Genomic DNA, 13,462 nt, shown 5'->3' with positions numbered 1-13,462 from the left:
ATCAGAACTGGCATTTACCTACACTGTGGTGCTTTGAAGCTCTGGGTGGTGTAGAAAACATGTGGAGCCCTTTGTGGAGCAATTAACTCATCATTTCATCTTTTCAAGGATGCTCTTTAATCTACCCCATCTTTTCTTCCTAGGTCAGTAATTTCAGGCCTCTTATCATTTTTATTGCTCTCCTGAATGCCTTCTAATTTCCAGTAGTTAGAACTTAATGCAATATGCCCAGTCCAGTTACTGCAAATCTTCTAAGAGCTACAAAGAGCCTCAATTACCTCTTTGGTCTTTAACTGCAATTCTGCTTTGCTTTATTTGCTGATAATATCAAACTGGTGAATTATATGTCCCACATCATCGTAATCCCTGTGTGCTCAAGCAATTTTCTACACACTATATGAAAGCAACTAGCATTTTTCTGACACTTATTGTGTTACTTTTTGTTCTGTATTTCTAGCTTATTTCTCTGTGTCTTATTCTTCTAGTTCAATTAGCATGCACAAAAGCTCTAGTCTGTTCAAGAGCTGAATTCATCTGCTCCAGGTCATGTGAGCAAACAACTTGCTACAAAAATCAATTAATCATAAGAAATGAAGTCAAATCCATCTGCCATCAAGGAACAAACCAAATCTGGAAAAAGCCCTACCACAGCACACTGTTCACCTGAAGAAAAGGAGGGTATCACCACACAGGCATCAACATCTGGACGCCCTTTACAGGGAACAGAAAGAAATGGGCACTATCAAGGAGAGTTATACCTGCTCTGCTTTGGGCATCTATTTGGCATGGCGTGCCCTGAAGGTGTGCTATCTCTTCACTGACTTAAAGGAGCAGAGTCTCTCTGGTGGGCAGGTGTCTAAAACAGAGTGAGATTAATCCCATTTTATCCCTCTCCAATTACAGCCCCATTCAGAGTCATGTACAGATGCAAAAGATGTCTAATTCCAGCTACAGCAGCTACTCTGACATCTGAAACAGAGGGGGGTGATAAATGAGTTGGATCAGGACTCATTTCCTAGGATCTGCGCAGACAGTGGGGAACTCTTGCAACACCTAAACAAGGCTCATCAAATAGGATAATTACCAAGTTTCAACATCTCTGGCCCTCTTTCATGTTTGTATTGCTTTGAGAGACTTTGAGCCAGAGTCCTGACTCCTCCATTACATATGTACAGAATCCAGCACAACAAGCTTGGTTTGCCTAAGGAACCCCTGGATGTGACTTTAGAAATGATAGTAGAATAAAGTGGATTTTGTTCTTTGTTTTTCTAAATATAACTCAAGTGGCCAGTCACATTGCAGCTACTTGTCTGATCATATGATCAACCTTGAACACCTCCTGTAAGTGTCCTTCCTGCAGTGAATATTAAAGAATTTAGTTGGGTCTTATTACTAAAGACAAATTTCAGCTTCTGGAAGCTGAACAGTTTGAGCTGCAGCTCAGGATGACTGGAGACAGCAGGTAGATATACCCAACAAACCAAGCACCATAATATCTTCACACAGCTACTTTCTTTTTAAAGAAGGCACTTGTAAGCTACCATTGTGCCTCAGTCTCCTTCTCTTTAATTAAGAGATCAGCACAGCTGTGCTCTGCAAGGTGAAACGTTGAAATGGAAAATGTTGTTCATTCAGTGCTGCTCTAGTATCATCCATCTCTCAAGGTCATTAGCAGATCTGCCTAAAGCCTCATTTGACAGGCACCTAAGTTGCACAAGTCTAAGCACTGTGGGGCTCAGTGGAAATGATGAGGTTTCACAAGCTATATTCAGATTGTTAAGATAAAAGCATCCTTTCTCTGGGCACACACAGGACTCTCAAGCTGAGCAAGCCAGCCCGGGAGCCAGGGTTGACTTGACCACTCTGTGACATGTTCCCAAAATGACAGAACAAAAACCAGCAGGTCAGAATGATGGCCATGAGACTCTTCTAATGCACAGAAAGTTTTATATCACCTTGGGCTCCAGATTCATTATTGCTTATTTCAGGAACAAGCAGTAATAAATAGTGAGAGGCAAGACCAGGTTGTTACAAGATAAATATTCCCAAAGGGTTGTGCAGGACAGACTACTTTTTTTTACCCTCTCTTGAGAAAGATCTGCTTTGTCCTTGTTCTTTGTTCATTTGTCCTACTTTGTGTAGCAGCATCTTTGTTGAGACTTTAAAAAATTGCACTGACCTCTATCTACGTTCCTGAGTTTTCTTCAGTCATTCTCAAGGATGACTCTGTACCCTACTAAAATGGGAGATCTCCCTATACTGGGCATACTGGAGATGGTGCTGGGCTTTGTTGTGACCCAGACTGTAATTATCACATGCAAAATGTCAGCAGGAATTAGCCCCCACCGGAAATCCCTGCCTGCTTAAGACATTGAGGACGATTCAATCCTGAACAGCCCCCAAGAATAGGAGACTAGAAGGATCTCCTGGGTCAAGTCTCATCTCCAGCTGCCACATACTAGTGAGTTCAGTTTATAAATTGATCATGGTTTAAATTAAATATATATATATATATACATATATATAGGAGGGATTTTTGTCCTCATTACCACTGCTGCAGAGTCTTTCAGAATCGCACTGCTGCAACAATTAGAAGCATTCTTCTAACTTCCAGCCAGATTCATCCACAAGCAGTTGGTACCTACTTGTTCTTCTAGCTGAATCACTCAAATTAATTCATTCTGATATTTCCCTGGTGTTCACCAATTGATGGATTTATAGGCGACAGCCACATCCATTCCCATTCTTCCTTCTGCAAGACCAGTCAAGCTCCCAGCTTAGTTAGACACTTTTCAAGTGACGAAGTCTCCCTTCTGTGGTCACCATCGTGACCTCTCTCTGTGACTGCTAAAGTATAAACTGATCTTTCTTTTCAAATGGGTGATGAGAACTGTGCAGTATACAACACAACCTAATGCTTTCCTGCTGGAAATGCTTTCCTTGAGACACTCCAGAAGTGCCTTTGCCTTCTTCACACCTACATCATTTCTATGGCTCACAATCAGCTTTTATCTGACTGTTACACACAAGTCTTCCTTCTTCATTATTTCCTGCTGATGAGCTCCCAGTTTATTACAGAAATCCAACTTATTACTCCCTAAGCCCCTGCTGTAACAAAGGATTTAGATTTCTAATTTCTATATAGATGGTTTCTGATATCCCACTGAAATCAGTAGGAATCAACTGATGCTACCCTGCTCCCACTGAAACCAGTGGGAATGAGGTTTTGTAGTATACAATAGACCAAGTTATCAACTTTTTTTAAGATGTTTACAATAGAAATATTATCAGCAGGAGGCCAGATACTATAAGCCTTAATAGTTCTAATAATTATTCCTGGAGTAATAAATGAGAAGTTGCCTTTAGAGACCTAGTAATGAATTCAGAAACCAAAATGAGCATGCACACTGATTTGACAGCATCCTTTCTTTTTAAAAAAAAAGCTTTACTAACTGAGCAGCCCTGTGCTGTATCTTCTGTTTGCTATGGGGGGAAATGATACAAGGACAAAATAAAAGAGACAAAAGACTGACGATAATACAACAGTTCTAGCTTTTCTCACTGAGCCAGAAAGGCCAAGTGGAACCACCTTGAAAAGAAAATGGTCCATCCTAGCCTGTTGGTACCTTAAATCAGCATTAGTACCCACAGTAATATTTCAATCTCAGGAGTTCTTAAGAGAAAAGTTTGCAAAAGAATCTTTATGGAGAGAGCAAGTTTTGTTTATTATATTCTCTATATCACAATTTGTGGCATTATCCAAACCTGCCATATGTTTTTTTTTAGTGCTACAGTGTAGCCTTGCTATATTTCTAAATTATGACAGGATGAAATTACTTGAGATATCACTCAAAAAAACAAAGCACAACAAGAAGTGAAAATTCTTGCATGCAAAAATAACAATGATTTGGGGGTTAGTTATTTCCAAATGAACCAAAACCAAACAACTATTTATTGAAACTGAACTGTAAGAATATTTCTGAACATTGGCTTCTGCAAAGTAGTAAAAGCATGCACATTGGTTCCAAACTGCTTTGTAAAAGTTAAATAAAGTAGTAAACTATAACTATGAAACAAGATTGTGTTAGAATAATTACATGACTGCTCAGAAGCAAAGGCATATTAATTTTCTTCCAAGACACTCAGTTTCTTGGAATTTTACCAAGGATGACTGGCATTTATTTGTATGTCACAGATAAGCCTCTGTTGCAGAAATGGATCCAAAAATGGGAAACCAGAACTGCTGGGAGTGCTCCTCTGTGTCAGCCCATTGCAGGGACATGGAGAGGCTGCCACACGCAGAGCAGCAGTTTGGCTGCAGCTCCATCTCACCACGCAGCGCTGAGCCCAAGGTCTGCACCCAGAACACCAGTCTATTTGCCCTTCAGTTAAACGAGAAGGATTAAATTCCAACATTATGTTCTTTATTTTACTAAGCAAAGGGCCCAAAATACTTAAAATCTTCCAGCTGTAGCTTGATTTCCTTCACACAAGCATTTTGGAAGAAAACTGTGATGTTACCTTATGAGAAGCCCCAAGCTAGACACAAAAGGTGACAGAGGGAAGCAGTTGAAATACATCCAAGACCTCAGGGGATATGCAGAGCAGCCTGAAGATACAGATGAACATCTTGCCACTCCATCAGGCTTTTAAAAATACCTCAACCCCCAGAAAAGTCCAGATTTCTAGTTTCAAAAGTAACTTTGTGAAGCTGGTGCTGCATATTGAAGAAGCACCATGAAGAAAATTAACCTCAGGACTGTAAATTTGAAATTAATAGAAGACAGTGAGATGCTCAGGTATAACCTAAAAAGTTGCTTGGGAAAGAAAGCTGCACAGAGGTGTAAGTAGTAAATGTATGTTGACAGAAATATTCCAGTTCTGTAGATTAACAGTCATATTACAAAGGTGCAAGGCCAGGAAAGTGGTGGGGCACCAGAATCCTGCCAAGTGACACAGGCCATTGCATTCCTCCTGAAAAAAAAATGACTAAGCACGTGTTTAATAGAGATGACATATTTTCTTGTAAGAATTTCAGGCAAGGGTGAGTTCAGCACCTTTGCTAGTAGCTGCTCCAATGTTTAATGAATCTTGCAACTAAGCCATTGGCATTTTTTCTAACTTATAACCCATCATGTCAAAATATGATAGAGGACAAGGCTGGGAAGGACCCTCAGAGGTCTCTTGGTTCATCTTCTTCCAGGAAGGGATCAGCTTTACTCACACTGGTGACGTATTTGACATCTGTTCTTAATGACCTCCAAGGACACAGCACCAAACGCCCCATTCCCACTTTCCCTTGAACAACATTCCCAACTTCCAGTTAGTGTTTTGGCCTCTTCTGGACTTTTTCTGTTAGTTCCATATCTGTCTAGAAGGATGATCAGCTCAATTGGATGCAATATTATCTTAAAGAACCACCCGATATCATGTCCAAAGAATATCACTTCCCTACAGACGTAGCCTCTTTTTTTCATATATGCCCTGTGGACACATTTGTTTATTTCCTTCCTGTCCTTTCACCTTGATTAGGCCATATAAGTCTTCATTTTCAGGATGAAAACTCAAAAAGCAGACATTTCCAATCATCTTTCTCACATGCACCAACCAGCAAATATTTATTATTACCTGCTACATCATATAGTACCAGACATGCCCAGTACTAATGGCCTCACTCAGGAACAGCTACATTAAGAACTCATTTCAAGGTCTGTCAGTAAGCCAGTTTTTCAACCATTTTGCATCCCATTGATTCCTTTTAACACAAGATTTTAATCAGTGTGTCAGGCAGTATTAAGTGAAGCATCTTGGAGAAATCCAAAGCACAGCTGTCTTAATCATCTAGACCTTTAATCTTATCAAAATAGATAACAGACTTGTTTAACAAGATGTGCCTTCCTTTAAAACCATTTTGCCTGGTGTCAATGACCTTCTTAAGCTCTTACTCTTCATTGACAGACCTGAATTCACTAACCCACTGTCTGGCCCATAAGGAACATCAAGCTGATCTCTGGTTTATACCTTTTCTCTCTAACTAGAAGAATCACAAGAGGATTCTCAGATAATATGATTTTGCCTTATTTATCAGAATGAATTACCAAGTAACCATAGGATAATTCTTGCCTGAGGCCTTCTCGATTCTTCAGTGTAAAATATTTTCCTGATTTATTTGAATAAATCTGGTATCAAATGCCACTTCACAGATTCTTTGGATATAGACTGAAATTCTAGTCTTTGTTTTGTGTCCTTTAAATAGAGAACAGAAATATCTGCTGAACTTTTCTGCATTACTGTTTATGATTTTATATTTACTTATTACATTATTTTACATCTGTATCCAGTAAATTATTTACACCTACCCTTAGGGGTTTTTTTCTCCCCTAAAATGTTTGTTCTAATAGTTTGTAATCCTGACAACTGATGCTTTAGCTTTTTCTATCAACCACTTATATGTTAAAACATGTAGCTTACCTGCATGGTTAAAAACTCCCATGTATTTCCTGTTCTTAAGATTTGGCAGAAGTTTATGCTTCACAGGTGCATTTTCCTACAGGATGTCTCTTTTTTTCAAACAACAAAAAAACACACTTTTTCGTGTTTGGAGGATCATGGGATCATGATTTTATGGGCATTCAGAAGCATTCAGATAACCAATTTACAGTGTTAGTAAAAACTTGCCACTTATGTCCCCACATTGCAAATAGATGTTTAAGGAGAAGACAGTTGTGTTATCCAATGAAAGCTAGGCAGAAACGGTAACTGTTAAACATCCTACACTTTGGTATTCCAAATCTGTAAGTATTCAAGCATTCACTCTGACCTGGAATCACATATGGCCCCATAATGGTAACATGAGCTGTGATTAAAAGTGTCTTCCTTTCCTGTCCGTTCCAACATTACAGAACTAGGAGGATACTTCTTACATTGCTCATCTATGTTCCCCAGCAAGTTGCCTCTCTGCTGCTGAGAGACAACTCTCCTCCCATTTGTATTGTCTCCCAGGATCTACGTAATGAAGCTTCCAATGACACAACCAGTTCCAGAGCAGATCGCTGCAGGTAACTGTCCCTCCACACCTCAGGATCTTATCTCTAGTTAATAAGAGCTTCCCCTCTTTCTCCAGGAAAACATTCTTCTACTCTTCCCCTTGAAGAAGGCCTTCAAAATTTTCTGAGGACTTTTGTCCTTTTTTTGTCAGTTGTAGCTACTTTCTGGGTTGCCCAGTTTGAGTTGAAGAGAAGTTATTTTCTTTCCCCATTTTTTTTTAACCTGTACTCCAGCTAGTTCTCACATATTGTTCTCCCCTACCTAACCACACAGAGAGATCATTCCCTCTTCTCTCCTTTTCCGAGATGTTTCTTCCTCCCTTTCCTTGTGATACAACATCCATTTCTGTGAAAGGATGTGCTGTGCTATTGTTTAGATCTGGATGTAAAGGAAGTAATCTTTACTCCTGATACAGATGAAGGTGATGAGCTATTCCTCAAGAACATACCTTAGAGGCAAAGACTCTTTCACTACAGGGAGGAATATCCAAGGCATGTCATGATCATTGATTTCTCTATCAGCCCTTGATAGTGAATTAAACTCGTACTTAGAAAGCTAAGCTAACACCATTAATTCCCATGTAAAATTGAAAGATCTTATTTCTTTCCACAGCCACTCACATCCTTCATGGGGGACAAACTAGGTAAATGCATGGAATAGCCTCTTTCTGTCAAAGAGAACTGAAGCAAACTACTGATGTGTCAGACTTAAAGTAAAAGGTTAGTTGTTCAAGTGCTGAGTTTGTTCCACTATAATATTCCTTATTTCCAGAAAACCAGACAGGCAAACTACCCACTTGCCACCAGTTCAACTGATATGTATTTTGTAAATGTTACCAAGCTATATTAGAGTATACCACGGCATCTATATGAACAACATACACCAGTGGAGAAGCGATGGAAAAGCACTCTGATTTCCATTTAAGATTCAATCCTACCATCCTGGCATATACAAAACTTATATAAAACATATATTTTCAGCATATGGATAGAGGATCAAAAAAGGGAGAGCTCAGTAAAACTTCCTTACCAAAAAATGCAATGTCAAAAGCTGTCTATTGAGTATTCCATTCTTTTGTGTAAATTGCAGATCATTAAAATGGCACGAACAGAGATCTGCTTCTCAAATCTGGACTTCTGAAATGAGAAAAAAAGAAATGCAGAATCTAGGTCATGTAATTTCAGAGCCTGCAAATGTCAACGGAACTTCATAGTCTGGGGTGATTAACATTCAACTGCAGCAACTGCTACAAGTAAAATCTTTTCTTTTGTTCCAAAGCCTTAAGGCTGTAGCCATAAAACTGTCTGTTCAGCAATTATTGATGCTGGATTTGGTTTCTCCTGATTGTTCTGGGGTTTCTCTGCACAGTTTTCAAAGTGGTACAATTCATGCATTGATTTTAAATACCTAGTTTATAAAATATTGGAAGGCAAATGAAATGAGTACATCATTGAGTTATCCTATCCATCTGAGTCTTGGGTGAAAACATCACACTACTGCAGTCTTTGGTCTTTTTGTCTGCACCGTCAGGTTTCTGTGGTCCCCTCTGTCAGGATGAGGGCACACTGGAAGGCAGAGTGAGCTTTACAGTACCTCAAAACCATGATCCCTTGAGTTACCCTCCATGATAAGGGAAAGAAAAGGATGAAATCTGCTCCTGCCTGGATTAGTTGAGGAGGGCAAGCTACCACAGTTCCTCAAGAGCCATTTTCTAGAATAGGAGGTCAGGTCCACACCCATGGGCTACTAGATAGGTTAGGTGGCACTGTAATTATTTCAGTGTACCTATGTAAGAAGAGATGAATTCAAAACTCTTCCAAGGGCACCTTGTGTTTCAGTGCCTTTCATTGGTCAGGGAGAGCCACCTCAGTCACAGGTAGATCAATGCACCATGCTGGAAAGGCACCAGCATAGGAAAGGGGCTGTGGTGCAAGAACAAGTCTGGCCCTGTTTGATCGGTTGTCTGTAGACATTTTGAGCACGGAGCATCTCCAAGAATGGATCCTAAATCAGAAGATTATTGCTTGGCATGCTCTGCCATGTACAATTTACTCTTCCTTGGAATTCCTCCGTGTCTCTTTTGCCCTGACTTGAAGAAGTATAGACAGTGAATTTATTACCACACCTGCTGTCCCCAAGGTGTGTTTTGGAATGACCTCCCTTTGACTCTGTGTTATTACAATTCCATCCCATCACCATTTGAATCATATCCCCTTCCTGCATTTTTTCCTGTCTGAATTTCAAGGGGCTGGGGGAGCAGAGTTTAATTACAGTTTCACTGGCTTTATTATGTTGTGGCACCAAACTCCAAGGCTTGGCTATAAGGGGAGCTTTATAATGAGCTATAATGATCTATCTTTTCTTATGTACTGTGAATTTTAAGCCCCCCTTACTGATTACTTATTATTTCAACTTGATGTATGAATTATTTAATTCTCCCAAGCTCTAGCATGTATGAAAAAAATGCTATGAAGCAATAAAGATCTAGACCTGCCTCCACTGCAGACAAAACCCCAGCCCCTGGCAATTTCATTTGCCTTAACCTGTAGGATTGTTTAAATGGAAATTATTTCATTACCATGGTGACTTACAATGTTATCAACAGAAAGGGCTTTCAAGATCCATATGGACACACAAATAACAACCTAGTGCAACACCTAAAATCAGTTCCTCCCACTGCAGGGTCTTGTAGCTTTTCTGCAACCTCACCTTCCTCAGTTGTCTCTGATTTGGTCCCCCGAACTCTATTTTACCTATAGACTGGGTTCTGAGAGAGGGTATTGATAAGATATTTATGCTCTAAGTATATAAACTCCATGCTGTGAAGGTCTATTTTGGCTTTAAGCCTGGAGTAGGTATGAAAGATCATTCCTCAGGATTGGCATTCACAGTACTCTGCCAGGAAGCAGTCACTGTTTGGGAAGGGTCCAAATTCTGCCAAAGAAAAGGAGTGCCAGAAGGGACATTTATGCAACTCCTGGAAGGCATCTCAATCTAAGGGGACAGATTCCAACCTCCCAGGCAAAGGATCCCAAAAAAAACCCCAAAAAACACTTCTGCAAAGCTCATCTCAGAAGCTCACTTCCCTTCAGCAGCAGCTGTCTTTGAGGGAGGTGGAGATGCTGCCCGTGCCATGCTCCTGTCTTCAGTTGCTATGGTAATCCTGAAGGTTTTTTGGACAGAGCTTTACAAGTTTCATTATTGACATTAGTTTGCTCTCTTTGTTTCTTTCCACTCGTCTTGCTTATTTCCCACTCTCCCCATTCCCATGGACTGCCTGTACACATCGTTAAATAATTAACACTCCTTTGTATTATGCACCTGGGAGAGCATTGCAAACATCAGCTGTAAAATGCAATTTGAAAGTACAGAAATTCCTCTCTGATTTAAAATTAAGCAAGGGAAATGTTCAACCCTGAGATCATATTTTTCAGTGCATTTACATTTCTATGTCGCTCACAGCAAATAATTTTTAAAACTTAATTTGCATTTCAATTTTTGTCATTCCATACTTACTTTCTGTATTTCACTCCACATAAAGAATTAAAATAGACTGTGAAACTCAGTGGAAGCTAACAAATCTGGCTCTTCTTTTCTAGCGAAATGATGCAGTGTTTGGCTTACAAACCCAGCAAGGGAATAATTCCAATCAAAATTGTTTTCATTGGAATGCTTAAATACGGAAACATTTCTATTGGTTTGAATCTTCATTTCACAGAACTTAAATTCAGCTCTAACCTGACTTGTTGCTGTACCTTCTGAAAAATTCTTCTGCATATATTTGCTTCCCAGCCTGCAGACCCCGCAGTTGACTAACCCTTAATTGGAAGGTTTTAAGTAAAGCTATTGAGGCTTGTCTGGGGACAGCAGGATCCCGTACTACCTTTGAACCTAGTGACAGGCTTTAACAGTACGGCAAAGAAATAAATTCAAGCAAGAAAAATATCCCAAAATATATGAGAAAATGAGAGTTGGGAAATGTATTGGGAAGAAATCTGAAACAAGATAGGTCTATTTTCTCCCAGTTAGTTGGAAGTGGAATAAGAATTTTTCACGTTTCTCATCCCCTCTGGGCTGGAGTTAACCTATCTTTCAAAGTTCTTTAAATCTAAAAAAAATGTAGGAGAACCCCCAAATTTGGCTCTGTGGACTGATTTTCTTCCATTAGAATTTATTTTTTTGTAAAACAGAAAGCTTAACTTCATCATTTTCATGTCCAAAACCAACATAGAATGCTTCCAAATGTAGACATACGGATTTAGTGTACTTCCACTGAAAACATGTGTAAATCTCCAGCTACCTTTCTTCGCCTGGAGGAAAATTCCTTACTCTTCTTAGCCCTTGAAATCAACTGAAACAACAAAAAAGGGATGATTTCTGGCAATTAGGAACTGCGAGTGATGGAAGAAGGTAACTAAGAGGTTATCTCAAGGAATATCTTTAACTGTTTTTGAGCACTCTCTCTGCTCCAGAAAGACTCTCCATTAGACTACCACAGAAATAATACTTGTCCGTTGTGGCATTGAACATATCTGCAACATGTTGCTTCGAAGACTTGGTTTTATTTGTGGCTTTTTTAAACTCCCCCAGAAGAATTCCAGTGACAGTCTTTGTGTTGGAGAAATGGGTCAGGGCTGAGTGCTGGATCTCTGGAGCTCACTGATGCTAATAATTAGTATATATCCTTGGAGGATTTGAAACAATAACACCAGTTCTGCCACAAGCATGAAAACAGTCTAACTGTTGTTCAGCAGACAAGAAATCCCTTTTTTCTCACCACCTATCTGTAATTAATCACAGGGTCTTTCAGAGGAAAAGAAGGCAGCAAGTAGAATAGTTTCCCATCACCCTGTTTTGAACAAACCGGGGATCCTGACTCAAAACTTCTTTGTATCTTCTGCCATAGACCAAGCCACCATTTGAGATTTTTACTTCAAAACTCCTGTACACCACATTAATCATTATTATGCACATACATACCCCAGCGGTATGTTACGGCAGTTTGTCTGCTGCATCTGAACCCAGAGACCCCTGATGGGATGCACAAGGGGATTGGGTCACTCATGAGACATGAGTGAGATCCTTTCCATACTGCTGGCCACCTGAAGGTAAGGTGGGAAGACTAATCCCCTCTCCCTACTCCCAAGGACCAGGATGAAGGTGCCACATGTCTGGGATTGGCTGGCATCCACTGGGCTGAGAGGCTCTGGACCCCACTTGCTTGGCAGTCATCTCCTTAACCAAGTGCCAGTTTATGCTCTGTAACACAGTCCAAAGCAAAGCTCTGAGACCGAGTTCTGCTGTGAAAACACTGATTGAGAAACAGAAGCAAAAGATGAGGTCCCTGTAGGTTTGAAGGAGGTAGCTGTAGAGAAGAAGAGGTCATCCAGCGGTGAGACCGCTTGTTTCCAAGGGGGAAATTTGAGCTAAGCTCTTGACCTCCCACAGACATGCAGTGTGGAATCAAAGGAAAATTGTATGGCCTACTTACGTTTTAGGTCCTCATGTATAGCATGGGCATAATTTCTCTGCATCACAAAAATGTTGGGAGGAAATGGGGAGGTGCTCCCAGAGTGCAGCAGTGACATCCACAAAAGCATGCGGGATCTGAAGCCTTGAATGGGATACAAGTCTGGATCTTCTGTGAAACTGGGGGGAGCTAGCATGAATCAGCGGTCTGCCAGGCCAATGCTTACCACAGGAGAGCAGCAGATGCAGAACGATGACTTTTCACATTCCCATAGCAACTTCATAAAATTATAATATTAATAATAACCATTCACTGTACTGTTACACCCAAAAAAAACGATGCAAACCTCAGCTGAATGTCAGATCTCCTCCAGTGTCATGAAAAAGGTTGTGCAATGCTGACAGTCAGAAACAAACCATTTAGGGGAATGAGGAAGATTGTAATGAGAAATGTCAGGGAGACAGAAATAGCTGGTCCCTTCACAATTTCACCCTCAAGAAACACTTTCTTACAGGATGAGACTAAGGATAGAAGAGGGTGGAAGAAAACTATGACTTGTGCCATAGAAAAACCTTGTTAGAGAGAGGATTTTTTGTTCAGCATCTGCAATAAGGCAACACTATTCCATCAAGAACGTCACAAGGAATGATGCCATAACTGAAGAGAAATTCAAAGTTTGTTTATTTGTACTAGAATTAACGGTGTACACATTTTCCTTCATGTTCACACTTCTGTCTGAGACCTTGTCAAGCGTTAGTGTGTTTAAACTCATGAAATCCTTCGGTAGGCATATGTACAGTTGCAGAACACAGTTTCTAGGACAGATGACTGCCCAGAAGAAACAACAGCCCCAGTTAAAAGGCAACCATGGCCCAGCTGCCTTCTATGCTTATGCCAAGATGCAGCATAGCCAGCCAAGGACGGGAGAGATGGAGGGGGCACATG

At 40.2% G+C, this 13,462-nt stretch overlaps 1 long non-coding RNA gene across 1 annotated transcript in view; it reads right to left on the bottom strand.

The window, feature by feature from the left end:
- LOC135578709 (uncharacterized) overlaps positions 1-12,889 on the bottom strand; it is a 36,647-nt gene extending 23,758 nt beyond the window's left edge. The window contains exons 1-2 of the long non-coding RNA XR_010470807.1: positions 12,539-12,889; positions 8,077-8,183 (exon numbers count right to left, since the gene is read on the bottom strand). This is a non-coding gene — a long non-coding RNA (uncharacterized LOC135578709). The remainder of the gene's footprint in view (positions 1-8,076; positions 8,184-12,538) is intronic.
- Between the last annotated feature and the right edge of the window lie 573 nt (positions 12,890-13,462).

The sequence above is a fragment of the Columba livia genome, chromosome 2 (genome assembly GCF_036013475.1).
Source record: "Columba livia isolate bColLiv1 breed racing homer chromosome 2, bColLiv1.pat.W.v2, whole genome shotgun sequence".
NCBI lineage: Eukaryota > Metazoa > Chordata > Aves > Columbiformes > Columbidae > Columba > Columba livia.
Note: the sequence above shows the minus strand (reverse complement) of the source record. Positions and strands in the feature narration are given on the sequence as shown.